The sequence below is a fragment of the Strix uralensis genome, chromosome 40 (genome assembly GCF_047716275.1).
Source record: "Strix uralensis isolate ZFMK-TIS-50842 chromosome 40, bStrUra1, whole genome shotgun sequence".
In the NCBI taxonomy this organism is placed as follows: Eukaryota; Metazoa; Chordata; class Aves; order Strigiformes; family Strigidae; genus Strix; species Strix uralensis.
Window position 1 is genome coordinate 254,769 of NC_134011.1, and position 27,732 is coordinate 282,500.

The 27,732-nt window shown below is 43.8% G+C and overlaps 1 long non-coding RNA gene across 1 annotated transcript in view; it reads right to left on the reverse strand.

The window, feature by feature from the left end:
• Positions 1-4,885: 4,885 nt before the first annotated feature.
• LOC141937329 (uncharacterized) overlaps positions 4,886-27,732 on the reverse strand; it is a 28,129-nt gene continuing 5,282 nt past the window's right edge. Inside the window, exon 2 of the long non-coding RNA XR_012626898.1 lies at positions 4,886-11,598. This is a non-coding gene — a long non-coding RNA (uncharacterized LOC141937329). The remainder of the gene's footprint in view (positions 11,599-27,732) is intronic.

The window sequence follows — 27,732 nt, forward strand, 5'->3', positions numbered from 1 at the left end:
TGTTACTATAGATACTTATAGCAAATATATATGGGCCTCCGCGCAGAGTGGGGAAAAGGCCACACAGGTAATCAGACGCTTAACATGTTGTTTTGCAATAATGGGAGTCCCGAATACTATAAAGACAGACAATGGACCAGCATATGTCGGAAGTCGAATGCAGAGATTTTTAAGCAAGTGGGGAGTGAAGCATGTAACAGGGATACCGCATTCTCCCACAGGACAGGCCATAGTTGAGAGAGCAAATGGTACCTTGAAACGTTATGTAGCAAAATATCAGGAAATACAGGATGTACAAGAAAGATTAGCCAAAACATTATTTGTAATGAATCACTTGTGTATATTTGGAGACACAGAACAACCACCAGCTATGTTACATTATGAAAAGGCAAAAGTAAGTGAGGGAAGGAAAGAGATATGGGTAAATTATAAGGATCCAAAAGATGGATTGTGGAAAGGACCAGCTAAAGTAATAATATGGGGAAGGGGATATCTTTGTGTTTCTACACCAACAGGCACCGCATGGGTTCCAGCGAGATGGGCGAAACCTGCCGCACCTCCCAATGACGTACACAGGTGTTAGTTGCAACTATTTTGCCAGGAGGAGCGGCTAATAAAGCCATGAACTTAGCAAAACAGATAGGATGTTGGGCAAAAGATGAGCTTAATCGCACTTCTGAAATTTTAGATCGGCTTACAGCAGATGTAGAAAGTGTTAACCATGCAGTATTACAAAATAGAGCAGCTATTGATTTTTTGCTTTTAGCACAAGGCCATGGATGTGAGGAATTTGAAGGAATGTGTTGCATGAACCTGACAGACAATTATTCTTCAGTCCATGCAAAGATTAGGAAATTGCAAGAAGGCCTGCACAGCTTGAAACAAGTAGATGGATTAGGGATTGAAAGCTGGTTAAAAGAATGGGGACTTTCAGGATGGTTAATATCTCTGATCAAGTCTATAGGGGTAGTGATCTTGGTAATTGTGGTTGTACTTTTGATGTTGCCATGTATTGTCAGTCTTCTGCAAAGGGCCCTGCAGAAGACTGCCTCTGCAATATTTTTAGCACAAGTGCAAAAAGAAAACGGGGGAGATGTGGAGCAGTTTGCTAACAACTGGCTACGTGAGAAAGGGCACAGCACCGAGGAACTGCTGACAACGGCGACGTGATGGGAAAATACCGAAAAGTATCAAAGAAGAACAAAGAACAGAAGCAAGACTATGTAGAAGGCCTTGCAGAAATCATAAGGGGTGGGATTGGTATTTAACCTTAGCAACCAAGGTATCTAACCTTAGCAACCTATAGGGAGCTCGCTTTTTGCAATATGTATGAACTAATTATTGTAGATATAAAAGAAGTGTGAGTACTAATAAAGTTGAGCCTTTGTGCATTAAATGATGGCTGGGCTCCCGCTGCGTTCTTTCAACAACCCAAGGACTACTACCCTCTCCTGGTTTTTCAAGTAGGTAGTGACGACATTACTAGGAGAAGTCCTAAAGCAATTAAGAGATATTTCAGATCCTTGGGGAAAGTGATTAAGGGGTCAGGGGCACAAATTGTGTTCTCCTCCATCCCTTCAGTTGGGGGGATGAATGAAAAAGAATACAGGAGAACTCAACAGATGAACTTATGGCTCCAAGACTGGTGTTACCATCAGGGCTTTGGATTTTACAATCATGGGCTGGCATACAGGGCACCAGACCTTTTGGCATTAGGTGGAATGCACCTGTCCCAGAGGGGGAAGAGGATCTTGGGGCAGGAGTTAGCTGGGCTCATTGACAGAGCTTTAAACTAGATTTGAAGGGGGAAGACATCAGCCCATCTGAAGTGCATGTATACCAGTGCACACAGCATGGGTAACAAACAGAAGGAGCTGGAAGCCATGATGAAACAGGAAAATTATGATGTTGTGGCTATTACAGAAACATGGTGGGATGTCTCCCATGACTGGAGTGCGCCTGTTGAGTGCTACAAGCTCTTTAGAAGGGACAGACAAGGAAGGAGAGGTGGTGGGGTGGCGCTGTATGTTAGGGACTGTTATGATTGCTTTGAGTACAAGTGTAGCGAAGACAGGGTAGAGTGTCTTTGTGTTAGAATCAGGGGGAAGGCCAACAGGGCAGATGTTGTAGTAGGAGTCTACTATAGGCCACCCACCCAGGACAGAGAGGTGGATGAAATATTCTATAGGTATTTAGGAGAAATCTCACGATCGCTTGCCCTTGTTCTTGTGGGAGACTTTAACTTCCCAGACAACTGCTGGAAATACAACATGGCAGAGCGGGACCAGTCCTGGAGATTCCTGGAATGTGTGGGAGACAACTTCCTGACGCAACTGGTGAGAGAACCAACCAGAGAAGGTGCCCTACTGGATCTCGACTTTGTGAACAGAGAAGGACTGGTGGATGATGTGGCGGTCAGAGGACGACTAGGGCACAGCGATCATGAAATAATAGAGTTCTCTATTCTTAGAGAGGCCAGGAGAGGGCTAAGCAGAACTGACATCCTGGACTTCAAAAGGGCTGACTTTGTCTTGTTTAGGCACCTGCTTGAAAGGATACCTTGGGAGACGATCCTGAAGGGTATAGGGGTCCAGGAAAGCTGGGCACTCTTTAAGAAGGAAGTGTTAATGGCTCAGGAACAGGCAGTCCCCAGGTGCTGTAAGAGAAGCCGGCGACAGAGGAGACCACCCTGGCTGAATAGGGAGCTTTGGCTGGAACTCAGGGAGAAAAGGAAAGTTTACAGCCTTTGGAAGAAGGGGCTAGCCACTCACAGTGATTACAAAGAGGCTGTGAGGCTATGCAGGGCAAAAATCAGGAGGTCTAAAGCCCAGCTGGAATTTACCCTGGCTTCAGCAATCAAGTATAACAAGAAATGTTTCTATAAGTATGTCAGTAGCAAAAGAAAGACCAGGGAGAGTATCCATCCCCTGCTAGATGCAGGAGGAAACATGGTAACAAGTGAGGAGAAGGCTGAAGTTCTTAATGCCTTCTTTGCCTCAGTCTTTAATAACAAGACTAGTTGTACTGAGGGAATCCAGCCTCCTCAGCCAGAGGACAGAGACTGGGAGAACGACCTCCCTGCAATCCAGGAGACAGTCAGTGACCTATTGCATCACATAGACACACACAAGTCTATGGGACCTGATGGAATACACCCGAGGGTGCTGAAGGAGCTGGCTGGGGTGCTCGCCAAGCCGCTTTCCATCATTTACCAACAGTCCTGGCTGACCAGGGAGGTCCCGACAGATTGGAAACTGGCAATGTGACGCATATCTATAAGAAGGGTCGGAAGGATGATCCAGGAAATTACAGGCCTGTCAGCTTGACATCGGTGCCAGGGAAGCTGATGGAGCAGCTCATCCAGAGTACCATCACACAACACATGCGGGACAACCAGATGATCAGGCCCAGTCAGCATGGGTTTATGAAAGGCAGGTCCTGCTTGACAAACCCGATCTCCTTCTACAACAGGGTGACCTGCTTATTCGATGAGGGAAAGCCTGTGGATGTAGTTTACCTCGACTTCAGTAAGGCCTTTGACACCGTTTCCCACAACATTCTCCTGGCAAAACTGGCTGCTCGCGGCTTGGATGGGCACACGCTTTGCTGGGTAAAAAACTGGCTGGATGGCCGGGCCCAAAGAGTTGTGGTGAACGGAGTTAAATCCAGTTGGTGGCCGGTCATGAGTGGTGTCCCCCAAGGCTCGGTTTTGGGGCCACTCCTATTTAACATCTTTATTGATGATCTAGACAAGGGGATCGAGTGCACCCTCAGTAAGTTTGCAGACGACACCAAGTTGGGTGGGAGTGTTGATCTGCTCGAGGGTAGGGAGGCTCTGCAGAGAGACCTGGACAGGCTGGAGCGATGGGCTAAGGCCAACTGTATGAGCTTCAATAAGACCAAATGCCGGGTGCTGCACTTGGGCTACAACAACCCCCCAGCAGCGCTACAGGCTTGGGGAGGAGTGGCTGGAGAGCTGCCAGTCAGTGAGGGACATGGGGGTGTTGATTGACAGCCAGCTGAACATGAGCCAGCAGTGTGCCCAGGTGGCCAAGAAGGCCAATGGCATCCTGGCTTGTATCAGAAATAGTGTGGTCAGCAGGGACAGGGAAGTGATCTTACCCCTGTACTCGGCACTGGTAAGGCCACACCTCGACTGTGTTCAGTTTTGGGCCCCTCACTCCAAAAAGGACATTGAATGACTTGAGTGTGTCCAGAGAAGGTTAACGAAGCTGGTGAAGGGTCTGGAGCACATGTCGTATGAGGAGCGGCTGAGGGAACTGGGGTTGTTTAGTTTGGAGAAGAGGAGGCTGAGGGGAGAACTCATTGCCCTCTACAGCTACCTGAAAGGAGGTTGCAGAGAGCTGGGGATGAGTCTCTTTAACCAAGTAACGAGCGATAAGACAAGAGGGAATGGCCTCAAGTTGCGCCAGAGAAGATTTAGACTAGATATTAGGAAGCATTTCCTTACAGAACTGGTGGTTAGGTGTTGGAATGGGCTGCCCAGGGAGGTGGTGGAGTCCCCATCCCTGGAGGTGTTTAAGAGTAGGGTGGACATAGCACTGAGGGATATGGTGTAGTTGGGAACTGTCAGTGCTAGGTTAACGGTTGGACTAGATGATCTTCAAGGTCCTTTCCAACCTAGATGATTCTGTGATTCTGTGAATATTTGTTCTGGGTGTAATGTCTGTTGCTGTTAGCTCTGCCTCTTTGAACCTGCCTCTCCACGTGTCAGTGGCGCTCAGGTCGCAGAGACTAACACTGCAACACCGCAATTAGCCTGCCTCATTAAACCTGCCAATCCACATATCAGTGGCGCTCAGATCGCAGACTAATGCTGCAGGAGGTTAAGACCTTCAGAGAGAAATCAGTACAAACACCAATATGATGGATACAAAATGTCCGTTTATTAAACTGTGTATCTCACCTATATACGTTCACCAAGTACCTCCTTCGTGGGTGTGCCCTTAACATTACAAGCCTATCCATCACCTTACCTCGTAACAAGGGAGGGCTACAGCTATTCCTTCCGTACATCGCGAGATCTTCCGAACGCCACTCCCTACATTTCCCCCTCCCCATGCTTTATAACATCATTATTCCTGATTGATTGTCATTATTGCGCTGTTCCAAGCGGTGATGAGCAAGACCCATATGTCGATCTAAGAACAAAACATTAACCTTCTTAAACAATCTACAAACTACAGCACTAATGCATGTAAAGGTGATACAAGTAGCAAGAAGCACACCACATATTCCAATAATTCCCCAAACGAGCCAATCCCAACTAAGCTAATTAGTAATCTAAATCCACACATTGTCAAGCCACCCAAACCATTCTGGTTTTACAAAGGTGACTGTGATGAAGACATAGCAAGATTCTGCCCCTGTATCCAGAGGAAAACAGACGTCTTCGCGGTGATGTTCTCGTGCCCGCTCTCTCCAATATCCTGCGTGAGTTGGCAACACACAACCAAGAAGGGTGATCCACCACCAACGCTGTAACACAAAACTCCATCTTATGTTAGATCAGGTTTTACACACCGTGCGGGTATCCATTTGATTAGGCCGTCCTTTTCCACTGCTGTGTACCCACGCCCAAACACTCTCAGTGACCACCCCGACACCCAAGCTATCGCGCCCGGTTCCCTGACCTGGACCAAAGGATAGTTTTTCGTCGCCTGGGCTGGTATAAAATGTTTCCACAGGGGAGGTGTAGACTCATTGCCTCGAACAAAATGATTTAAGGTATACAAAGCGCGTCACAAAAGAGCCTGTTGGCAGTCTATGGGTATTTTCCCTCTATGACCTTCCCCCTCCCCAAGCTGTTGGAGCTTTGCTTTCAGGGTGCGATGTGCACGTTCCACTATCGCTTGTCCTTGACTGTTATAAGGAAGGCCATGTACTAATTTGATGTCCCACAATGCACACCATTCTTTTGTGCGTCTAGCAACAAAACAAGGGCTGTTATCTGTTTTGATCTCTTGTGGCTTCCCTAACAAGGCGATAACGCCTTCCCAATGAACAATAATGTGTCTGGCTGTTTATTGTGGAGCTAAAGGTGTCAATGGTTACTATGAGATACTTATTTGGTTTTAACAATTCACATGTTGTTACATCAGTTTGCCGTATCTGATTGGAAGAGAGACCCCGTGGATTGACACCTGCCTCCCACAGTGGGCCTTTTTGACAGTAGGGACAAAGTGCCACTATGTTTTTTCTTGTGACAGAGAAATATGACATGTTTTTGCTAAGGCTTTTGCTCCAAGGTGTAAAAAGGCATGTAAACTCTTTGCGGTGTCCAATGATGACACCTCCGTGCCGCTTGGTCAGCCTTATGATTGCCTTCTACAATCGGACCTGGTAGGGATTGGTGACTATTCACATGTGTAATAAAGGCCTGCCCTATGCGCTGTTGTAGAGCTTCATAAAGTAAGGTCAACACTTCCATCTGCACAAATCCCACTGTTGTCATTTTGTGTACAAGTTTATAAACATATAAAGAGTCTGTAACAATATTAACAGGATTCTCTGCCTCTTGCTGGAGTGCCATTTGGACTGCTTTGGCCTCTAACCATTGTACAGATTTGTTAGTCTGAGTCCACATCCTCTTTTCTTGGTTTTGCAGCAGCACCTGCAACACTTATTTCAAGACTTTATGAATTAAGGGTTAGGGAAACTTCAAAAAAATGCAGCATATTCAAAATAGTTCCACAGAAGGCTAGAAACAATACAGCAGTTACAGTTACTAGTTAAAAGAGTAGGCTAATTTCACTACTTTGAGGGATATGACTAAATACTACAAAAATAAACAATAAGGAAAATACGGAATAACACACTTACTTAATGGGGTACTAATATTCAGATCCGCAATTGCTGGGGAACCCTGGATGCAGCGAGAATTTAGAGTGCCCTTCCTCACAAACCGGAAATCCTACGCGATGCGTCCATCCGTAGGTGAGGCATCCAAAATCGCTGCAAGCAGGTCCAGCCTCCAAATCAACAGGCCAAAATAACTGGCAATTTTCTTTGAGCGGAAACATCTGATTTCATCCTCCTGTTGGGTTCCACCCAGAGTCTGGCCACCACTCAAGGAGGAAAACCAAGGGAGTTTCTAATAAGGTTAAACACTTGGGGTCCTGCTTCTTGATACTGCTAAACAAGGAACTTAAATACACACATCCTTATAGCAATTCATCCTTATTAATAACTACATTTTATCTAAGCTACATCTTTTACTGGTATCTAATAAGTTTATATATTTCATCAAGGAGTTACAATTACTGTTAGCATTTTCTCTTAAAAAGGTTGGCAACCATAGTGTGATTAAGGACAGAGATATTTTGTCCTATTGCAGTTGCAAGCATTACCCATACATTCTGCTTAAATGATCAGCCGAAGAGATCGCGAGCTGTTGGCACAGGGGCATCCACAGCCGGCTCCTGGGTGTCCACCAAAAGCTGCCTCTCACACCTCAAGTGTGGTCACACACAGCTTGCTGGTAACCACCAGGACTGTGACCTGTGAAAATACAAGCATAACCTCTTCCCCAGGTTAGTAAAGGATATGGTCCTTCCCAATTACCACTTTCCAGGACTTGAACCCTGCCCTGGACTTCTTGTTGATCTGGTATCTGCGACGAGAAGTGACGCAATATTGGTGGCACCTTTCATGATCAGTTTGGCAAACATTTCTGGACGAGTAGTGACCATCTTGTGCATTTGGTGTGACAAAAAAAAATCCATTCAATAATAACAAGAGGGTCACTAAGTGTTTCATCCCATTGAAACAGCAGAGCATAGGACTGCCCTGAAGGATTAAATAATATCAGTTGATACGAATGGCCAGGCACACCTCACGATGCTTGTCTTTCTGAGATGGCATTAGCTACCTGGTGGAGATCTTGTTTTGTTTTCTCTGTAAGTACTCTGGGTGATGTCAGTGAAGGATCTCCTCACAAAATATCAAACGAGCTATGCAGATCATCATTAGTTAGGCCCAACAACAGCTGTATCCAATTTATAGCTCCGAACAGTTTCTGTAAATCATTTAAAGTCTTAACATCAGTTTTAAGTTCAACCTGTTGTGGGACATTAGTCTGTTCACAAATTCTCCACTCCAGGTACTGCCATGGTGATGATCGCTGTACCTTTTCAGGTGCTAATTGTCACCCCATTTGAGATACTGAGTCTTTGGGTAAAGTAAGAGCCTTTTCCATGATCTCCTGTGTTTCTGCTGCTATAAGGATGTCATCCATATAATGATGTATAAAACAGTCTGGGAGACCTGTATTCTAATAGGGCTCAAAGCCTTTGCAGCAAACCACTGACACATCGAGGGACTATTTTTCATGCCTTGTGGCAAAACAACACAGTGGTATCGTCTTGTAGGTTCACTAACATTAATACTGGGAACAGAAAGGTAAATTTAGCTGCATCATCTGGATGAAAGGGAATGGTAAATACCAATCCTTTAGATCAATTATTACAAGATGCCAGTTTCAGGGACTCATTGTTGGGGAGGGCAGACCTGGCTGTAATGTACCCATATCCTCCATGGCATCATTAATGCATCGGAGATCATGTAAAAGTCACCATTTACCACTTTTGTTTCAAATAATTAACACCAGCGAGTTCTAAGGACTGGTGGTAGGTACAAGATGTCCTGCACTTAATTGATCCTGAATTAAATCATTAAGGTGGCACAACTGTTCCATTGGCGAGGGCCACTGACCCACCCACACAGGTGATTCTGTTTTCCAGGTTAGTTTCAGGGTGGGCTGTGCTGCAGTGGCAATTAAGACAAATTTGATCCAATCTGAGTTCCCCATTGAGCCATATAGTCACAACCCCATGATGTAGCAGGGGTTTCCAATATAAATGCATAAATATTTGCTACCTAGTTTACTGGGCTCCTTGCATGAATGAGATCTTTGCTTTGAAATGTTACAGCATGACCACCAACCCTGAAAAGCACTCGAGTTACCGAAGCTCACAGATATTACAGTCACATCCGCACCAGTATGTAAAATGCCTGTCAGTTCAACAGATTCTTCGGCTTTAGTGAGGTTACTTTTTATCAGAGGTCGACTCTGTCTCCCTGTCTGAGCTCAAAATGTTTGAGGGGTACATGCTGGTCCAAATCCTGAGTCACCCCAGCTGTAGTAAAATAAAGAAGCTGAGTAAGTCTGACCTCTGGTAAAACGAATAACCCCTGTAAGGTTGTAGATGATTTTTATGACAATACCCTTCTTAGACAGATGGTACAAAAGTGCACTACCCACAGAGTATGCACCTAAATTCAAGACAACAATTAATACAGAATTACGGCCTCCTGCTAGAGGAGATATTTCACCTATGACACTTAAAACACTCAGCCCAAACAAACAGGCAGCACCAGTGACCCAGCAGGCGGGCACTAAGGTGCTCTGTCAGAGAACACGCTCCGCAGCTGCAGCTGGGCTGCGTCTCATGCACGCAAAACAATCACACAAGGACGTCTCTCACACTTATTACTCACACAACATAAAATAATAAACGCTGCAAACATCAAAACACTGTTAAGAATATATAAAGCCATTGCTTATTGATTATGTGGTCTTGGCAGACAAGGGACGTCGCATTCCAGCATCAGCACCTTCTGTAAAAACTGCCGCTCCTGGCGTTGGAGGGGGGGGGCTTGGGAAGGCCCAGGGCCGCCGCCGTCAACTCCGCGCTTGCAGGCCAATCACCCTCTTGATCACGCGCTGTTCTCGCGGTAGCATCTTCTCGCGGTTCAGTACTTTTCCACAGTTTAGTGTTGCAGCTGTCTGTTGTTTTTCCCTGCCACCTTGGCATAGCTCAACAGCCTCTTATCTTTCTTCCAAGGCCTGTTTTTCATCAAAGCCTAGCACTTTCTCACAGGCTGTGCAAGGTTGACAGGCCAATGCCTCCCACATCTCCACCCCCCAACGCTGCATGTCTGCCTTCCATTTTTCTGCTAGTTCTCCCCTATGCACCTCGGTTTCCCCCTCCCCATCATCGGAGCTCACTGAGTGCTCCTCCGGGGGTCCGCCCCATCGTCGGAGCTTGCTGAGTGCTCCTCCGGGGTAGCTTTCATAATCGCATTTGCCTGCCCCCAAGCCATTAAATGCTCCGGCTTTCCTAATTTCGCCTGCTCTGCTAACTCCGCCTCTATTCGCGGCCAGAGCTCTGGCTTCATACCGTCTATCGGCTCTGCTAAAACGCCAAGCCTTATCAACCTTTGTAGCATTGCTTTTAATGTTCTCGACTTCACAGAAGTCTTATTTTGTTTACCCCATCTTTTCAGTACCTTAACTGTGACATCTATGGCGCGCCGCGGAGTCTCTCGTCCTGCGTAGAGCTCCTCACCTCCTGCTGTGCACCGCCGACTGCCACAGCTTATCTTTTCCCAAAATCATGTCGTAAATCACGTCGCGGTCACCATTTGTTGCTGTTAGCTCTGCCTCTTTGAACCTGCCTCTCCACGTGTCAGTGGCGCTCAGGTCGCAGAGACTAACACTGCAACACCGCAATTAGCCTGCCTCATTAAACCTGCCAATCCACATATCAGTGGCGCTCAGATCGCAGACTAATGCTGCAGGAGGTTAAGACCTTCACAGGGACATCAGTACAAACACCAATATGATGGATACAAAATGTCCGTTTATTAAACTGTGTATCTCACCTATATACGTTCACCAAGTACCTCCTTCGTGGGTGTGCCCTTAACATTACAAGCCTATCCATCACCTTACCTCGTAACAAGGGAGGGCTACAGCTATTCCTTCCATACATCGCGAGATCTTCCGAACGCCACTCCCTACAAATGTCAAAAATCCCTTCAATACCTGCTATAAAACAAATCAAAGTAAACATCGCCCACGTTTGACACATTGCCATCGTTTTACCTCTTTCCCAGTTATCCTTGTGCACCTGCCAAATTCGAGGAACATTTATTCCAACACCACAGCTCCTATCTACTACCTTATTATTTTGCCTAATACATTGCAAAGTTAAGCGTTTACAAAGCTCAAAACTAATTTCTGCTAAAACTCTTTGCCCCAGATCTTCAATTAGGCTTAAAGCCCTAGAAAACTGCTGTTGTTCTCTAAAAACTCTAATCTGTCCTTCTGTACCAACAGCTAATCGCTGATATACTGACCTACCTATAAAATCAGACAACCAATCTGCTTCGGAGTAAAAGATAATCCGGTCAGCACTCAAGTGACATTTATACACACTTTCCCGATCATGCGCACGCGTGACTCTCCAAGTTCCCCTGTCACACCATGCACAATGTATAAAAACCCAAGGTCGACAGTTTAGACCATGTTCCGTACAAGCTGTGTCATGTTCTTCAAGCTGTTTTTATGGTGAGTGGCTGTGTTCAAATAGCCACATAAAATGACTGCAGATTCGGTAAAAGACAAAGAACTTCACTGTTTGCTGGATGTAGTGCCGTTAACAATGGCATCAGGACCAAGTTCAATTGATGTTGGTGTCTCTGAAGTGCCTTGGGACACAGGGTTGGTGTCGTCATTCTTTGCGATCCATGGTTTCACCCACTTTGCGGGGACCCACTTGGGTGAATCACTACCTGTAGAAACACAAGCATAACCCCTTCCCCAAGTTAACAACTGCATAGGTCCCTCCCATTGCCCAGATTGAGGGGAATAGAATTACACTTGAATTTTTTGAAAAGAGTAATCATGCTTGTTTGTTTGCAAATGTACTCGCGCAGGCGGTTCATCTTGCCCTCCATGTATATTAAGCCAATTTAAAACAAATAATGTTTTTGCCAATATCTCCCCCTGTTTTTTCAAAATAATAAGGTGATGTTTCAATATACGATGGGTGCGCTCAACGATAGCTTGCCCAGTAGAGTTGTGTGGTACTCTGTGGAGAAGCTGAATTCCCCAATGTTGTAAAAAGGCAGTGGTGGAGGCTGCCTGATATGCGGGACCATTATCAGCTTTATTTTCTTTGGACACCCCATAACCGCAATCGCTTGCGTCCAGTGTTGACGAGCTGCTACTGCCGAGGCAGAAGCATGAGCAGAGGCCCATATAAATGAGGAACAGGTATCCACTGACACATGTAAGTAACGAAGACGCCCAAAAGGCGGAAATACAGTGATATCAGTTTGCCAAACTTCCCGTGGCTGTAAGCCACGAGGATTCGCACCACTGTCCTGTAGTGGTGTGAGAGTGGCACAGTCTGGACAAGCAGACACTATCGCCCATGCTTGGGTCTTAAGGATGTTAAATTGCTTGCATAATGCAGTTACAGACTGGTGAAAAAAGGCATGACATTTATAGGCTTCTTGAACAATGTTATCCGTCTCTGCTAAACGGCAACCAACTGATCAGCTTGAGCGTTGCCTTCTACAAGACCTCCAGGGAGCCTAGTATGGCTCTTTATATGCATGATAAAAACCCAATTCGTACGATGATTAACAGTATTTCGTAAGTCGACAAAAGCCTGAAAAAGGGTGGGATTGTTTACATGTCCTAACAAGGCCCTTTCGATTCATTGTACTACACCTGCCACATATAAAGAATCAGTCACAATGTTTAAATCTTGAATGTTCCAGCGGTTAAGCACAGCAACCACTGCTCTAAGCTCCAAAATCTGTACAGATGTATCGCCACAAAAGCGTTCTGATTGCCATATTCCATTATCCTTCCAAACAAATCCTGCTGATCTTGCTGCTGGCATCTGTAAATACTGTTAAAGCCTGTGTGGTGGTGCAATTCTTACACACACACCCCCCCGCCCCTCTTTGTTGGGCTGCTTGGTGCTAGGTGCGATTCCACCCACATCCCCCGAGCTATACACCAGTCTGTGGAGATAAGGACTGACAATGTTAACGAGCCTGGCTCCTGCCCCTCCTGATTGCTCGGAAATGGTTAAAATGCCCCATCAACTCCTAAGGGCCTGGCACACCTGTGCCTGGGATGTGGTCAAATGGGAACAATAACAGAGCTGCACATTCATCAAGTTCTTGTGCAACTGCTGGAAGGCACCAGATGGGATCTGACAAAAGTCAATTATCTTGGACCCTATAAATGGCGACCACCAGGGAGATCCTTTGAGCTCTCCTGGATCGCAGCGGCCTGTGACCAGCATCTCCCCTGAGCTGGGACGCCTCTCAGGTACCAAACCCTTAAGGTGTCGTCTGCTCCAGACGGAAGGCCAGGGCAAAGTCCCCCGCTCGAGTCTCAATTATCGCCCATTGAGGAATGCCAAGGCATTGGGAGGATTTGCTCTAAACTCGAGAGGGTTTGAGCTCTTTGAGCTAGCTTCTCTTTGTGTGTGTGTGTGTGTGGGTACGTACCCTTGTTTCTGTGTGTGTATGTCCGTTCTGTGTTCATTCTACTGAATCCAAACACCTTTGTTTCTGTATGTTTGTCCATTTTGTTATGTGCATGCATGTGTATATATGTATATAGGTACCGTTAAGTAAGTTAGTGTGAATCTTGTCATTTTAGAATCTGAATAAGTCGCTTTTCTTTCTTTTAGTATCTCTGAATTATTTTATAATAATAAATTGCTGTTAGTTATTAATAAACCTAGATTTCTTACTAAATATTACTGTCTCAATACTTCCATCCGTGACAGCCTGCTTAGAACTGCTGTGGACCAGGGCAATCTGACTGTTTAATTAAAACAAAGCATCGCGAAGGCCCGCGGCGGGTGTTGACGCGATGTGATTTCTGCCCAGTGCTCTGAATGTCAAAGTGAAGAAATTCAATGAAGCACGGGTAAACGGCAGGAGTAACTATGACTCTCTTAAGATGGGATCATAGTTGCTAACTGGGCACAGCTGCAGAGGTCATACCTCCTCGTGGTCCCGCTGGATGCCCTTCGGGGTAACTGAACTGACCTCTGCCCCAGTATATCAGAGTTATGGTTTCCTCGCCCTATCAAGCGACCTCACCGACCGCTTGATAGTAAAATTAGGTGATTCAAATTATAGGCATCAATTACTATATTGATTGCCCAAAGCCAAGCCCACAGGCTACGTTGGGCACAGCCCAACAGCTCTATAAGGGGGAGTTGATTGGCTCTGACTACCCTTACAAGACTGTGACACAAAATGGTGCGACCGATTAAAATACCATTCATTTTGGTGAGCACTCGGACTGGAAATGGCGACATACATGAAAAACAAATACAAAATAACATCTATAGCAAGAATATATTAACAGAGGAACCACTAAATTTAAAAAAATATAGAAATAATAAACACCAAAGAAAAATTCACGGATGACTATTTCTTTTACACGCAATCTGACGGTTTAGCCATGCTACAGGAGGTATATGACAATCCTTCCTGTTCAGAGCCCAGGACTAATAAAAGAAGGGTGAATGAAGAGGAGGAGGAACTCATACTACCGATGGCCATGGTTCAACCTGTATCCCCAGAAACCCCTACTCTTCAATCCAAGGGCAAACCACTATCAGAAACACCGATAGTGAAAATTCCATCCAAAAATCATTCATGCCCATATTGTGAGACCAAATTTGCAAAATGTCTGGTCTAATAGAACACCTGCAGAGAACCCATGTGAAAAGATAGATCTTATTTGAATGTAATAAATGCGGTAAAGTAAATGAAAAACATCAAAGTATGGCATGCCACGTACCAAAATGTAAAGGGATTACAAATAGGGAGCCAGTGATTGGTTTATCGTGTGGGGAATGTGGAAAAATATTTGAAACCAAAATTGGCTTGGGACAGCACAAACGTTTAGCCCACCCCCTACTCAGTAATCAGGAACATATCACGGCATCGCAGCCCAATACAAATTCTGCCAGGGGAGCCCACAACCAATGCTGGACCAAACAAGAGATTACCTTACTAATACAACTAGATCAGCAATCTAGGGGGACTAAAAACATTAATAAACTAATTGTGGAACATATTCCATCAAAAACAGCAAAACAAATAAGTGACAAAAGAAGAGGCCTATATAAGAACACACCCAAAGGAATTGACGACCAAGAGTGGATGAAACAGCTTGAAGAAGGAGATCATCTGGAGGACATTGGACACCCAGTAGAAGAGGGCTTAACATCACAATACAGGAAAACAATCAAAAGATGGATAACAACAGAAAAGCTGCCCATTCTTTATGGAACATTTAAAAAGTTACTCGAAGGTGAGAATAACAAGGGAGCACTAATTGAAGACTCTTTCAAAAGCTGCTACTCATTTCTATATATGCGATCCCAGGAAATGAAGGCCATCCAAGATCAGAAATGCCAGACGACCCGAAGAGCCCATTCCACAAAATCATCACAGGAATGGATGAAGAAGAGAGCAAAGACAAGAGGACAATTTCTAAGATTCCAATGTCTCTTCCAAAAGGACAGAAGAAAACTGGCCAGTATCATCTTGGATGACGTGGAATCCCTAAGATGCAACATCCCTCTAAAAGAAATGCACAGGATCTTCAAAGTAAGATGGGAAACATCAGGAACATTTCAAGGTCTAGGTGGTTTTCTGACAAGGGGAAGAGCAGACAACACATCCTTCAAAGGGATGATAACAGCAAAGGAGATTGCAAAAAGCATCAAGGAAATGAGCAAAAATCCAGCACCAGGACGGGATGAATTAACTCTGAGGCACCTCATAGCGGTTGATCCAGACAACACCCAGCTAATGGAGCTCTTCAATCTATGGCTACTGTCACACACCATTCCGGATGTAATCAAGGAATGCAGAACAGTGCTCATATCGAAATCAGCTCTACCGGAACACCAAAATGACATCAACAACTGGTGACCGATCACAATTGGATCAATTGTCCTATGACTGTTTTCAAAGATCTTAACAGCAAGACTAACAAAACCGTGCCCGATTAATCCATGACAGAGGGGTTTCATACGATCATCAGGCTGTTCTGAAAATCTAAAACTGCTAAAACTACTAATAAGTAATGCCAGGAAAGAACGGTAGCGCCAAGGAATCGTCTTTGTAGATATTGCCAACATCCTCGACACAGTAAATCACACACACGTAATTGAAGACCTTAAACAGAAAGGGGTAGACAACCACATCATTACCCTTATCTCAAATATGTATAAAAATACAAAAACGTACATAGACATGAAGAATGAGCAGTCAGATTCAATTGGGATTCAGATTGGCATTAAGCAGGGTGATCCAATGTCTCCCATTCTATTTAATTTACCTATAGACCCTCTACTATGCAAATTAGAGGACAAAGGAATTGGTTATCAACATCACTCTACACATATAACAAAAATGGCCTTCGCAGATGATCTGGTAGTAGTAGCTCCTGGGAAGGAATGCAGAAGAATCTTGAAATAGTTAAAATATTCTGCAACATCACAGGCCTTAAAACACAAGGGGAAAATTGCCATGGCTTCTACATCCAGCTGACAAAGGACTCATACACTATTAATGACTGTCCTGCCTGGACTATCAAGGGCATTCCCCTCAATATGATACACCCCAATAACACAGAAAAATACCCGGGCCTGTTTATAGATCCCTGGATAGGAATATCAAAACCAAGGCTACTAGATAAAATAAAAGACTGGCTGCAAAGAATAGAAAGGTCCCCCTTAAAACCATTCCAAAAGATTGACATCCTCAGGACATACACCATTCCACGGGTAATCTACCTGGCAGATCACTCAGACACAAAAATCACATACTTGGAAACACTGGACTTAGCAAACAATCGAAACAATCAAAACAATAGTTAGCAACGAAAACATTGAAAAAGAATCCGCACATCTATGGATCGCAGCTGGAGGCGACAAAGACAAAAAACCATCAGTGTGGGACCCAGGAACCGTTACAACAAAAACAAATGGTATAGTACACGAAGAAGATTCAGAATGGGAAAGACCCACACCAAGGAGGATTTTTCCCAAAGCCTGTAATTGGCGAAATGAAGAATTTCAAAAATGGACTAAACTGCTGTCCCAAGGCCAAGAAGTTATAAATTTTGAAAAAGATAGTACAAGTAATAATTGGATTGAGCGCTATAGAGGCATTCCCCATAGAAAACTTATCACTGCCCTCCAGTTAAGAGCAAATGTCTATCCCACCAGGGAATTCGTGGCAAGAGGCAGACAATCGACGTGTAATAAATCTTGTCGTCATTGTCAAGCCGAAAATGAAACCTGTGCCCACATAATTGGCTTTTGCCCGGCAGTTCAAGATGCCAGAATTAAAAGACATAATAAAATTTGTAAAATTCTAATTGAAGAAGTGTCGCGGATGAAAGTATTGACACGGTAATATTTAGTAAGAAATCTAGGTTTATTAATAACTAACAGCAATTTATTATTATAAAATAATTCAGAGATACTAAAAGAAAGAAAAGCGACTTATTCAGATTCTAAAATGACAAGATTCACACTAACTTACTTAACGGTACCTATATATACATATATACACATGCATGCACATAACAAAATGGACAAACATACAGAAACAAAGGTGTTTGGATTCAGTGGAATGAACACAGAACAGACATACACACACAGAAACAAGGGTACGTACCCACACACACACACAGAGTAAAGAGAAGCTAGCTCAAAGAAAATTTCCCTCTCGAGTTTAGAGCAAATCCTCCCAATGCCTTGGCATTCCTCAACGGGCGATAATTGAGACTCAAGTGGGGGACTTCGCCCTGGCCTTCCGTCTGGAGCAGACGACACCTTAAGGGTTTGGTACCTGAGAGGCGTCCCAGCTCAGGGGAGATGCTGGTCACAGGCCCACTGCGATCCATGAGAGCTCAAAGGGTCTCCCTGGTGGTCGCCATTTATAGGGTCCAAGATAATTGACTTTTGTCAAATGCCTTCTGGTGCCTTCCAGCAGTTACAAAAGAATTTGATTAATGTGCAGCTCTGTTATTGTTCCCATTTGACCACATCCCAGGCACAGGTGTGCCAGGCCCTTAGGAGTTGATGGGCCATTTTAACCATTTCCGAGCAATTGGGAGGGGCAGGAGCCAGGCTCGTTAACATTGTCAGTCCTTATCTCCACAGACTGGTGTATAGCTCGGGGGATGTGGGTGGAATCGCACCTAGCACCAAGCAGCCCAACAAAGAGGGGCAGGGGGGGGTAAGGATTGCACCACCACAATCCACCCCGTGACTAAAGTCAATTTATCTTGTCCATAGAGTGGCAGTGTGGTTGCCTCTTGCCTCTATGCCTATAAACAGAGGATGCCATAATCAAATTACTGTTGAAGGAAATTTTGTGTTTGATTAGCTTCAAAAAGAAAAAAAAATTATTTTGGGATGGTGTACATACGGGGATACTTCTGTAACTGAGTAATCTGTCTAACCATCCTCCAAACCTTAATATACAATACAATTATGAGCAGTAAACATATTAGATTTAGAATTAAGAAAATCATGACCAGGTGGAACATAGAATTAAACAGTCCTGTTGCGGTGGGTGACCATCCAGATGAGCTTTCCCACCACTGATGTTCTCCATTCCTTTTGACTCTTGTTAATACTTGATGTATTTCTTCTATATCATGTTGGACCGTGATAAGAGTCTTTTGTCCAGTTTTCTGTGCTTGTTGCAGGAGGTCGATTAAGTCAGGATGTTGGAGGAGTCGTATGGACAGTACCATCTATTAATAAGGAATCACACCGTGTTCGCATGCAAACACATCCTTTTCCAACATATATGACTACGCTTTCAGGGGTTTCATTTGGGTGGATCTCAAAGTGACAAATGTTTTGTTCAGTATCAAGACAAATGTCTTGAGCCTCAAGAGTATTTCCTTCACAAATGAAGCCTCGTTGTTCTCGCACAGTACATGCATTTACATCAATTGTTTGCCATTTCCCCTCCTTCTGGTGGGCCCATACTTTATGTTCTGAGGGACAGAGTATGTTTCCATTGTGATTTAGTCCTAATGCAAGGATTGGATGTATGTTGTACACTGAAGCATTGCGTATAGTGAGGACAAATGCAATAGTCCTGTCACCTTCTGTGTAGTGAGGAAAGTTGACCAATTAGACCTGCCTTGTAGTGTTTTGATGCTTCCAGTGTATCTCAGTAATGCAAGATCCCAAGGATTTGATGTGTGAGCCATTGTAAATGTCTTTACTATCATGAGCAGAAAAAGGAAGAGAGAAGAAGAGCCGTATAGACACCATTGTTGTAGCAATCGAGGTATGATGGTGAGGGAGAGAAAGGGTAGGTGCAATGCTGTGAAGAGTCTCATATTGAAGATGAGGGTTGTTCCCACGGTGCTACTGGTGGATTTGCTGGGTATGGTGTCTGCTTCCACATTGTCGTTGGTGGAGTCGGTTATTTCTGAAAAGGAAAGAAAAGAGAACGGTCTCGGGGGGGGGGGGGAAGCTGAACAGGTTACCCCTTAGGATGCTGGATAAATCCATCTAGTACTGATTTTATGTTTTATTCCATTATTATCAATAGCATCCCATGCTAGAAATCCTCGTGGTTTGACCAGGATTACTGGTATTGTTCCTACAGATGGTATTTTTGCCATCACAGGCTGTCCTGCTTTCATTGAGGACCAGGTGTGCTCATTATTTAGGTTTGTTTCTGAAGAAAGTGTTAAGAAGGCTCGAGTAATTGGACTTCCATAGGGACCATACCGATTATTTAACTGCTGTAAAATTTCAGAAAGACGTCTGTCCCATTGTCCTTCATGTGGTTTAAGATATTTTTTCAGCAGTCCATTGGCTCGTTCAACTATACCATTAGATTGTGGGTAATAAGGTGTGTGGAATACCCACTTTATTTCTTTTTGCTTTGCCCATTCCTGTACTTCTTTACTAGTAAAGTGTGAGCCATTGTCACTCTGGATAGAATCAGGGACAGGTAAAATTGAGAACCATGAGGAAAGGCCTCGGATAGTATTCTGTGCATTAGCCTTTTGGCACTTGGTAGCTGTAAGGAGTCCAGATATTATTTCTACACCTGTTAAGATATATTTGTACCCAGCAGAGGATTTTAAAGGACCAATGTAATCAATTTGCCAAGTAGACCACAAAGTTTTCCCCTCTTTAATGTGTAAAGGTGGTGCTTTGGCAGGGTGGTCCATCTGCAATTTTAATTTACACTGGGGGCACTCAGTGAGGATGGTTTCACAGGTTTTCCTACTGAGGGGCCATCCCCGGCTTTGGGCTGAAAAGTAAAGTGCTTCTCGACCTGTGTGGCCTAATTTTTGATGTAACCATTCTCCTAGTCGATACCATGTGGGGTCTGAGGAATCTTCAATGTCTATTTTCCTAATTTTTGTCAATTCATCCACCCTTTGGTTCCAATTTGTAGCTGGTTTATGGTCATTAGCATGAGCTTTTACCCATCCTATTTGGAATGGTGTTTTTCTGGCTATGGTTAATAGTAATTGCCAGTCTTCAGTTCTCCAGATTGGTGATTTATTTATCTCCCAGTTTAGGGCTTCCCATTGACAAAGCCACTGTGTGGCACCTGCCCAGACAGCATAAGAGTCTACATAAATGGCTTTTGCTTCATTTTGTGCTGCCAAAACAACTGCTCTTAACTCTCCTACTTGAGCACTGCCTTCACCCTCTTCAATAACTTGTTTGCCTGTTTTGATTTCTAATGCAACAGCTTTATATTGCCATTTACCATCCACTCTTTTTGCCGAGGCATCAGAAAACCAGACACCCTCGGTTGGTGAATCTTCAGTGAAGGGAGGTGCATCTAAAATTGGTGAAGGTTTGAATGGTTGTTGTAATGCTAGGGGGTCAGTATTAATAGGCATTTGCAATTTAGAAACTTTTGTGTGTCCTTCACTTAATTGCATTTCATCTGCCACACCCACTAGATAGGCATACCATTTCCTAATTGTAGGTTTTTGTGCAATTCCCTCTGGGGGAGCAGTCCCTTTTAGGATTGTGTCTAATAAATTAAAGGGACCTCTGGTCTGAACAGCTTGTTCTTGACGTATTTTCTCAACTTGTTTAACTGCACGGACTAGAGACAAAAGACCCTTTTCCCACTCTGAGTATCTTTGTTCAGTCTCTTTAAATGCAGTTGAGCTAAACAGTAAAGGTCTCTTTGGCCCATCAGGGCCGATTTGAAATAAGTTACAATAAGTACCATGTTCTGCAAAACCCCATTCTGCTATAATAGGGTCACGAGGATGAACAGGTCCTAGGGATTGATATGTTTTTAATTCCAGTATTAGAGTTTTAATTGCTTCTTCATGTTCTGAATCCCATCTCCACGATTTTCCTTTTCGTAAAAGTGAATAAAGTGGGCGGGCAATGATGGAGAATCCAGGTACATGTTTTCTCCAATATCCTAAAGTGCCCATTAGCTGTTGTAATTCTTTTCTAGATTGGGGCATTTCTGATTGTTCTATTTTATTTAGAGTATCTGGTGGGATTGCTACACTTCCAGCAATCCACCAAGTGCCCAGGAATTTTACTTCTTTACTTGGTCCCTGACATTTTTCAGGTGGAATTTCAATTTTTGCTTCATGCAATGTTTGCCAAACTGTTGCTGCCACTTCTCCCACCTTGTCAGGAGAGGGTCCTCCGATTAGAACATCATCTATATACTGATACAGTTTTACATCTGCAGGGAGTGAAACTGTCTGTAAAAGTTCAGCAAGTGCAGCATGGGCAATTGTGGGTGAGTGTTTATATCCCTGTGGGAGCCTGTTAAAGGTATATTGGATACCTTCCCATGTAAATGCGAATTTTTCTTTATCTTTTTCCCTTAAAGGGACCATGAAAAACATGTCTTTTACATCTAGCACTGCCATCCAAGGATGTGCAGCGGCTTGCAGTGTAGCAGTTAAAGCTGCAATGTTGGGAACTGCCGCTGTCAATGGGGCTGTACTGGCATTTAAACGCCGATAATCGACTGTTAAACGCCACCTCCCATCTGGTTTGCGGACTGGCCAGACAGGAGAATTGTATGGGGAGTGAGTTCGGGAAATAATCTGCCGTTTTTCTAAGTCCGCAATCACTTCAGAAATTCCAGTTCGTGCTGTAGCAGAAATTGGATACTGTGGGACATTAGTAATTTTTGATTCGGGAAGTGCTGGAGCTGCACGGAGTACACGCACTGTGGCAGTTTGTTGATTTTTATTATGGCTGGGGTTGGCAATTGAACCAAAAGACCACAGACTACCGTCTGGCAAACGCCAGGTCCGGCCGTTCAGTGCATCAAAACCCAGGATATTTTCATAATGCTCCTTGATCGCAAAGCGAAGAGATGTTACACGTTTTTCGCCAGGGAGCAGTAAATTAACTTTTGCTGTCTGGCACACAGTGCTAATTCCTGTAACTCCGGTAATTTTAACCTTTCGCCGGCCAGGTCGTATGCCTAGCTTATTGGCATCTCGCTGTGTAATTATTGAAATTTGTGCACCAGTATCAATCAAAAATTTTATTAATTGATTTTGAGGACCAACTGGAATTAAAATGTAAGGGCCGTTCTCATTTATCCACTGATAAGCTTCTACTTGCCGGACTGGCAGGCCCAGTTGCCGTCCGGACCTTATCAGTTTTTTGATCCTGTGCTTTGCAACTGATCCTCTTGAGGGAGGAAAGGGTTATCTTTTTTTTCTCTGGGAGCTGGCGACGGGAGGAGGGGGGGGGTTGGAGCATTTGGAGCGATACCTTTTTGAAATGCCTGAATCAGACTCAGAATGACGCAGGTAGGCTGTCTCTGAATCGCGGTTCTAGGAATTCCTAGTGACAATGCTTGCTTCCACAGTTCATTTCTCCACTCCTGACCCCTACGTTGTCGGTCAGAGGGTTTTTGTTCCTGAGAATTATTTTGATGCAATTGTTTAATTTGCCTAACAGTGCGACCTACATTTTTTGTTTCATTGGGAATTTCATCCCATCCCATTTCTCGGGCATGATTTACAGTTTCATGTACTAAAGTTGCCCAAGTGGGTAATACTCTTGGTTCTAATTCTTCTTCCCCACTATTTCCAACAGTTTGTGTTAGATTTACCAATTCATTATAATTTAAGTCTCTCTGGATCTCATCCCGTTTTGCAATGAGAAAAGGTTTGAGCATGGCAGGGGCTCCTTTTATCAGTACTTTAAGTATAGCAGGAGCTACAGTTGCCGAAAGAGGAACATCAGTAGGCTTACGCTGATGCATGGCTTGAATACAGGCAGCTTTTGTAAAAGCTGCAGAGAGGTCATTTAGAGATTTGATAGGTATTAACAGAGGTTCTCCTCTCTCTAAGGCATCAATGCCACCAGCCCAATATGCCACTCTGCTTGTTAGTGAGTGGGGATCATTCGGGGGGTTGGGACCAGCATCCAAAAAGACACCAGGACCCCAATATCCACTGGCTTCATTGCCATCTAGTAAAATTCTATCTCCCCCGTTTAGAGAAACTCTCCATAGGTATTCAGTTTCAGTTTCTCCAGGCTTACGGCCGTAACGATCTTGTAAATGGGCTATTTGAATTGGATCAAAAGGGGTTGTTTTGCTGATGCGACTTCTCACACCACCCCGAGGTCCTGTTGTTTCCTCTGTTTTAATAATTGGTCTGACTGCAAGAGGGGGAGACTCAGGCGGCTGCAAATAATTATTTTCGTCTGAGTCGTCATTATGTGTATCACTCCAAATGTTACCATCCCAGTCTTCAGGGGACACAATTAATTTTCTGATTTGAACAATATCAGGGCGGTTCGGAGACTGCATTAGCATCATTTCAACACGTTCCCCCAGTTTTTGTTGTTTCAATTGGGATTCCTTAAGTTGCTGTTGCAGCTGCTCTATTTTAATCGATAACAGCAGATTGGTGGATTTGTGCCCTGTAATCTCATCTTGTAAATTTTGTATTTTATGATTAACTTTCTCTCGTTCATGACAGGCAGCTTCCAGGCACACTCCCAACATTTTACAAATCATACCTTTATTTTTTCCAAATTTAGTTGCACCTCTAGCAATAGTTAACTGTTTTTCTACCTCTTCCCAGTTGTGCCAATTATTATAAACCCAATCCTCTGGGAAGGTGGGATTTGGTTGGATACCGTGTTTTTGTAAGTATTTGGTGATTTTGCTTGTCATCCTGCCGACTACGCCAATTTGTCGCGGATGAAAGTATTGACACGGTAATATTTAGTAAGAAATCTAGGTTTATTAATAACTAACAGCAATTTATTATTATAAAATAATTCAGAGATACTAAAAGAAAGAAAAGCGACTTATTCAGATTCTAAAATGACAAGATTCACACTAACTTACTTAACGGTACCTATATATACATATATACATGCATGCACATAACAAAATGGACAAACATACAGAAACAAAGGTGTTTGGATTCAGTGGAATGAACACAGAACAGACATACACACACAGAAACAAGGGTACGTACCCACACACACACACAGAGTAAAGAGAAGCTAGCTCAAAGAAAATTTCCCTCTCGAGTTTAGAGCAAATCCTCCCAATGCCTTGGCATTCCTCAACGGGCGATAATTGAGACTCGAGCGGGGGACTTCGCCCTGGCCTTCCGTCTGGAGCAGACGACACCTTAAGGGTTTGGTACCTGAGAGGCGTCCCAGCTCAGGGGAGATGCTGGTCACAGGCCGCTGCGATCCAGGAGAGCTCAAAGGATCTCCCTGGTGGTCGCCATTTATAGGGTCCAAGATAATTGACTTTTGACAGATCCCATCTGGTGCCTTCCAGCAGTTGCACAAGAACTTGATGAATGTGCAGCTCTGTTATTGTTCCCATTTGACCACATCCCAGGCACAGGTGTGCCAGGCCCTTAGGAGTTGATGGGGCATTTTAACCATTTCCGAGCAATCAGGAGGGGCAGGAGCCAGGCTCGTTAACATTGTCAGTCCTTATCTCCACAGACTGGTGTATAGCTCGGGGGATGTGGGTGGAATCGCACCTAGCACCAAGCAGCCCAACAAAGAGGGGCAGGGGGGGGTAAGGATTGCACCACCACAAGAAGCAAAAAAGAAAGATTGCATTATCTTCCAAGAACCACTGCTTATATAAACCAGATCTGGTTTTCCTAAAAGAAAAAACAGCAGTGGTAGTGGATGTAACAATTAGATATGAAACTAAATTGGAAACGTTGCAGGAGGCTGCAACAGAAAAAGTTAATAAATATAAACATCTTAAAGAACAAATCCAAGAACTTACGAATGCCACCAACATTAAATGTATGCGTTTTCCCCTGGGTTCTCGTGGGAAATGGTATGAAGGCAATTACACACTGCTCACCGACCTGGGTATCTCTAACTCCAGACAAAATAAAATTGCACGGACATTATCGAATATGGCATTATTCTCCTCAGTAGACTTAACTCATATGTGTTTGCAAGTAAATCACGGTCTACCATTAGCTAATTTTCTTGTAAATAGTTAATACTTATAATGAATTTTTCACTAAGTTTTAAAGTTATTACAGTTAAATACAACTTGTAAAAGTGGGAAGCTGGAGAGTGGACTGGGAATCAAGTTCCGTTACAAGACGCGTCAATAGGTCTGAATATTAACACCTAAATTGACCTACCAAACTGATTAGTCAATTACTACTGATTTAGACTGAGGTGGACGGGCCACCTTTACTTAACCTGGAAAAGAGACCCACATATATACATGTATATATGTGTGTTTGATAAATAGCCAAATGCCTCGTCATCTAATTAGTGCCGCGCAGGAATGGATGAATGAGATTCCCACTGTCCCTACCTACTTGTACCTGAGGTTCAAGGACTCGGCATCAAATACACCACGGACTCACTCAAATAAAGCAAGCCCTAAGGAGACATGTCTCTTCCTGTACTTTTCTTCAAGTCTTCAAGACACGTACAGATAACTGGAGCGCTTTCCTAGTGTAGTTATGAGTCAAGATTTCTAACAGCTTCAAATCCATCACACGACACCATCACACAGCACAGGTGGGAACCAGACACCCAGCGACGGGGAGCCAGAGGGTTCCCGAAGACCCCGCAGGCCCACCTCGGCCGGCGCCTAGCAGCCGGCTTAGAACTGGTGCGGACCAGGGCAATCCGACTGTTTAATTAAAACAAAGCATCGCGAAGGCCCGCGGCGGGTGTTGACGCGATGTGATTTCTGCCCAGTGCTCTGAATGTCAAAGTGAAGAAATTCAATGAAGCGCGGGTAAACGGCGGGAGTAACTATGACTCTCTTAAGACGGGATCATAGTTACTAACTGGGCTTAGCTGCAGAGGTCATACCTCCTCGTGGTCCCGCTGGATGCCCTTCGGGGTAACTGAACTGACCTCTGCCCCAGTACTAAAAAGAGTTATGGTTTCCTCGCCCTATCAAGCAACCTCACCGACCGCTTGATAGTAATTTAGGTGATTCAAAATATAGGCATCAATTAATTAATATTGATTGCCCAAAGCCAAGCGCACAGGCTACGTTGGGCACAGCTAAACAACTCTATAAGGGGGAGTTGATTGGCTCTGACTACCCTTGCCAAATTGTGACAAAATGGTGCGACCGCTTAAAATACCATTCATCTCGGTAGGCACTCAAACCGGATATGACATATATACAGATCAAATAATAAACATTGGACATAAAAATAAAAATATAGTATTAGAGGAACCATCTTTCAATTTAAAGAATATAGAGATAATAAACTCAAATGAGAAAGATGATAATGAACATTCCGATTACATCAGAACTGATAGTTTAACTATGCTACCGGATGTATATGTCGATCCCTCCTATTCTAAACCCGAGATCAATAAAGGAAGGGTAAATGAAGAGGAGGAGGAGCCCATATTACAGACGGCCATACTTAGACCCAATTCCCCAAAATCTCCTACACAGCCACCCAAAAACACATCACGATCTGAAATGCCTATACTAAAGATGCCATCCAAAACTAATACTTGCCCATATTGTGAAATTATATTTGGCAAACTATCCAATCTCATAGAACACATACAAAGAACTCATGGTAGAAGAAAGATCCTATATGAATGCAACAAATGTGGTAAAAAGAATGAAAAACATCAGAGTATAGTATGCCACATACCTAAATGCAAGGGAATTATAATCAAGGAGGCAGTAATTGGCTTACCATGTGGGGAATGTGGAAAAATATTTGAAACTAAAATTGGCCTAGGACAGCATAAACGCCTAGCCCACCCCCTAATAAGAAATCAAGAACGTATAAATACAGCACACCCCAATATAACTTCTGCCAGGGGAGCACACAATCAATGCTGGTCAAAACAAGAAATAGATCAACTTATATATTTAGATCAGAAATACAAAGGGACCAAGAACATCAATAAACTAATTGCTGAACAGATTTCAACCAAAACAGCAAAACAAATAAGTGATAAAAGAAGAGCCTTATATAAAAACACAACAAAAGAAATTGAAGATCAAGGATGGATTAAACAGCTTGAGGAAGGGGAGGCTCCGGAGGACATTAGACAACCCATAGATGATGGATTAAGATCGCAATATAAAAAGACAATAAATAAATGGATATCAATGGAAAAACTACCCATACTTCAAAAAGTATTTCAAGAAATACTCCAGGAAGATATCAACAAGACGACACTAATAAATAGTGCCTTTGAAAATTGCTACTCATTTCTGTATAGGCGATCCCAAGAACAAAAGACCCCTAATTTGGACCAGAACCACCATAAAAACCGAAGACCCCATTCTACAAAATCATCAAAGGAATGGATGAAGAAGAGAGCAAAGAAGAGAGGTCAATATCTACGATTCCAA